At 49.3% G+C, this 4,707-nt stretch overlaps 1 long non-coding RNA gene across 1 annotated transcript; it reads right to left on the reverse strand.

Moving 5' to 3' along the window:
• Nucleotides 1–694: 694 nt before the first annotated feature.
• Nucleotides 695–3,280, reverse strand: LOC125323912. Its single transcript, XR_007202698.1, has 3 exons — nucleotides 3,250–3,280; nucleotides 1,769–1,857; nucleotides 695–818 (listed from the first exon to the last, which is right to left on the reverse strand). It is a non-coding gene; the product is annotated as an uncharacterized LOC125323912 (long non-coding RNA).
• Between the last annotated feature and the right edge of the window lie 1,427 nt (nucleotides 3,281–4,707).

Below are 4,707 nucleotides of genomic sequence, written 5' to 3' on the forward strand. Positions count from 1 at the left end.
GAAACCCCAGTATTGCTTTGCTTTTGTTTTCCTGTTTCAGAGGCTGGCTGGGGAAGTTACCAAAAGAAAGCGCAGATAACCTTGCGTGATGCCCTCGGGCTGAGTGCTGCCTCCTGAGGTCCCTGCTGCTGCCCTGGGGCAGCGCACACAGCACTGCAGTCAGAGCCCCTCAGCCCGGATTCAGTCGGCAACGCTGCTTGCTCCTGGGGCTACAACAGAAGCACTGGCTCGGGGCTTCAGCACAGCTCTACAGCACCAGCTCCTCAGCAGGGAGTGGTGGGAGAAGGGTCTCTGGGGTTTTCATTAGAAGGAGTTGAATTTTGTTTCTTCCAGGTTGCACCTTGGTTGAAAAGCATTCTTTTGGACCCGCTTTTCCTGGAGACTGCTATCCAGGAGAGAGTCTGAAGCCCCAGTGTACTTTGCAAGACAGAATTTTACACTCTGAAGGACTTCAGAGGGGAAGGTGGGAAGCTGATATTCTGTTACGGACTCAGTGAGGCCATGGGCAAGACACTTCATGCCTCTCCATTTTTCTTTGGGGACCGGAAATACATCCTATGCAAACTCCCACTCAGATGCAAATGTAACAGCCCCCCAGTCTGAGGGCAACACTGTGCAGAGGGCAAGCAAGTGATCAGAAAGGACCACAGGTGTAGCAACCACTTACTTGCTGCAGCTGCATCCCCGGGGTCAACTGTCTGTGGAGGCAGCTGCAAGGACGTTTCCTTTTCTCTCTCTGTCTTGATCTCTTTCTCCAAAAGCTCCATTGGCTTCCGCTCTAAGTTCCTTTGAGCCAACTTGCCCAGTGCAGCACGGACCTGCATGCAATGGGAATGCATCACAGACTGTAAGCAGAGACACACAAACCAGACACAACATCTCATCAGGAGCACAGAGTCCATAGAGTTCCACAGTCCTTGATGCAGCTCCATGTACATTCCAATGGTTTCTGAAGAATGCCTCCCGTCCTCACCTTGGCAATTACACACAGTGAGGTGGAACACTTTATTGCCATAACCTCCCACTGCTCCAAGGTACTGTTTCTCAGCCTATGTCAAGAGGCCCTGCTTGAAGCAAGAAAATCACAGGAGTGCTCCAAGACACATGAAGAGCCCACGTGACCAGTGAGCAGGCAGTTCCCTTCCTACAGGCCATGGCAGGAGAATAAAAACCATGTGCAATACGCAGCAAGGAGGGGTAAGTAGCTGTTGCTTAACACTCATGGCCAGGAATTGCAGCTGTTTCTCACTTCTGGCTTCTGAAGGACTCCGCTGCTCTCGGAGACCGTGAGGCCAAAAAGAGGAGTCACGTGAAAACAAGTTGCAGAAACATTGATGTTAATGCGTGGAAAAATTGAGAATGAGAGGGCTGTGAGATACAGCAAGAAAAGTAACCAGGAAAAATCAAACTCTCCCATTTTATTTTGCAGCCTTGCTTACACTCAGCATTAGAATCCTTGCTTCTGTGCTTCCCAGGATGCACTTTGCCCACATTCACTGATGTGTAGCTTGCTCTGCCATTCAGAACTTCTCTACAAGGGCCTTTGCATATAAAGAATGCTTCTGGCATGACCTTAGCACCATCTCCAAACCAGTGACCTTGCCACCACTGGAAATAGCCAAGCAGTTGCTCTGTAGCTGTCAAATATATTCCCAAGAGAATCCCCATCCCCCAAGAGTGGAAGATTATGATTTTCAGGGACATTTTGGGCCAAGCACTAAACAGTCACTGGAAAGGAAGTCTGCTCATCCCTGTCCTTATCCCTCACCTTTCCAAAGCCATCCTTCAGGGCTTCGGCACTCGTAAGGCCAGCACTGGTGGGGTGATCCGTCTCCTTGGCCTGGCTCACTGGGAGGCCTGTTAATGGAAGCAAAGGTTCCTGTAAATCTCTGGCACACTTCAAGCCCCCAACAGCGCCATGCTGGGCAACAGGCAAGACAGCTTCCAGATTGCAGAGCTCTGGTAAGACCCAGAGATTGTGTCTGAGAGCAGCAAGCTACATATGCCTAGAACCTCTCCCAATGGATGGGCTACTGCCACAGTGCACTGGCAGCAGACACGGCATTGCTCTGTGGCCAGCAGAATGAAACCTCCTGCATGATGGAGGCCTCACCCCTGGATGCTGGAGAGCCGCTGTGTTTGATAGAGAAGGACAGAGACGGAGCTTGCTCTTGACAGAGATTCTTATCTGCCCTAATTCATGCTGATTTTAGTAAACATCTTCTTCCCGGTTCCTAAAAGAACTCCCGGGTTCTAATGCCCGTAAGGATTTAGAGCAATATTTTCTTCTCTTTGTGGCAATATTTTAGAGGACATGAAAAGAAAAGCTTAGGATTGCAGGAGTGTTAGCCAAATGTGCATTGTGTTCTTGAAACTGGATAATTTGCTTTCCCCAAGGATTTTCATTCTAAACTGTGTGAGATTGGGCCACTTTCAGGCCAGTCTGACTAAAGGCTGATTTTCCTAATGGAAGTGGAACAATGTAGCTCATTCTGAAATACTCTCCAACAGAGCCGTTAAAGCTCAGAGGATGAATCACTCTTTACATGGCTTCACAGAGGATAAAATCACGTGGCAGCAAAGTAGCAGAAAACCAATGTCTTAAATCAGGATTTTTTGCCCAGCAAAATGGTCAGCTTAATCATAAAAAAGAGTTAGATGTGGGCTTTGAGGAAGGAGGGCTATTCTGGATTGGAAGGCAAGGCCTTGGAAGGTAAGAGCATCTGAGAAGCTGACAGGGAAACTACTGACTCCAGGGTAACCTCCTTGGGACCAGTGCAGTCAGTCCCAAGTGCAAAGTGGAGACACAAAATATAACAGAGACCACAATGCCAACATAAAGCCTCTGAAGCTACAGTATTTCATTGGAGAGATTTCCTGGAAACTTCTAAAGAGCTGCACAGGGAAACATGCTCCTGCCAGCAGCCACTTGAGGCAGACCAGGGAGACACCCTGACCCACTTGCACAGAGCCAGCACAGGAACAGCCTGGCCTCTGGGCTGCCCTGGGACAGCAGGGAGCCCAGAGGCCTGTGCTTTCCAGGAATGGCTCAGCTGCACACGCACCCTCCTGCTCCTCTCCCGGCCCCACAGCTGAGCAGCCCTACAGCTCCACGGGGCACTGGGAGCAGCACAGCTCAGTGCAGGGGGCACATGCAGGGCAGAACTGTTCCCTGGCAATGTGCCCAGGCTCTCTAGGCTGGCACAAGAGCCTTCCTCCCGCCAGAGAGCGGCCCAGCTCCCGCCTTACCTCTTTGTGAGGCTGAGCCATGCTCAGCCTTCACCTTGTGCTCCCTGGCAGTGACCCCGGGGGCAGCGCTGCTCAGCTGCCCCTGCCGGGGCTCCTGGGCCAAGGCCCCCTGAGCAGGCTGCGAGCGGAGACCTGCACTGCCAAGGCCGGGCTTCCGCGCATCCGTCTTCAAGCCAAAAAGTTCAGCCAGTTCCCTTGGGAACAGAGGCATCCCAGGTCCTATCACACAGCATGAATTTTTTCCCTTCTTCCTCTGGGTGTTTGTTGTAGACTCAGAAGAAGCTGTGGATCAGGTACAAGGGAAGAAGTGAGTTAGTTGAACTCCCACCTTTACAATCACCACAACTAATGGGTGAGGCACTCGAGGGGTTATTTAAATATTGAGAAGATTGCTTTGTTTTTATTTTTCATGAAACTAGCATCGCTATAATTGCTCTGAACTGTATGGAGCTGGCAGGACAGGAGAGAGAGATTCCACTACTTTACTTCTGTGCTGCTCATGGCTCATCCACTACTTGGGGATCCCTTTCCTTCCAAAGAGTTGGCAACCCACAGGGGTCTCTAGAATTTGACAATTCCACCTAGGAAGTAATTGCTTTCCCAAGCCAGTTTTCAAGGCCTTTGTTTCTGTAACTCCCCCTCAGTTCTCGGTTGGGTTTTGTTGGTGGTTTTTATTTCTCTTTACAACAAAGGCAGTGCTGGGACACAAACAATGGCACCACGTGTTAGAAGCAAAAGAAGATTTGCAATCAAATTTAGATGTCCCCACTATTCAAGCAGCCCATATCTGTAGGGAACACATTGTTCATGCAAACGTTCCAGCTTTTCTCTGCTTTGTTGCTCCAGGGGTTTATTCCCTGCTTTCCTTCCTGCAGAGACACCCAAACCCAACATAAACATGACCTGCCTCAAAACATTTCTGGTCTTCGCTAATCCTGACAATTCAAAATTTTCTTAATGGAAATGGCACGGGGCAGGTTAATCTGAGATGCTCTCCATTGGAGCTTTTAAAACTCAGAGAACTAATCATTCTGTACAGGCCTCCACCGATGATAAAATCGTGTGGCAGCCAAGCAGTAAAAAGGAATAACTGTCTTAAATCAGGATTTTTTTCCCCTGTAGAATGGTCAGCACAATTATAAAAGCGTAACAGGTACGCTTTCATGAGATCGCTCATTTCTAGTGCAGAATTAATCCAGCAAAAATGTCACCTTACATACTCAGCAATTCTTCTCCCCAGATGCATTCAGCATTCCAGCTGCATATCAGTAATTAAGGAACCATTCCAAAGGGGCCGTGCCCAGGATTTGGCAGAACTAACCCTGAGGCAAGGGACCAGTGGGTCTGATCCCTTTTTCTGCATCAGCAAAATTGTTTCTTCAAATCTCATCTCTCCTATCATTCCATGCCCAGAGATGGCAAAGGAACAACAACACTGGCATTGAGGCTTTGAACTTG

This window comes from Corvus hawaiiensis, chromosome 3 (assembly GCF_020740725.1).
Source record: "Corvus hawaiiensis isolate bCorHaw1 chromosome 3, bCorHaw1.pri.cur, whole genome shotgun sequence".
Lineage (NCBI taxonomy): Eukaryota > Metazoa > Chordata > Aves > Passeriformes > Corvidae > Corvus > Corvus hawaiiensis.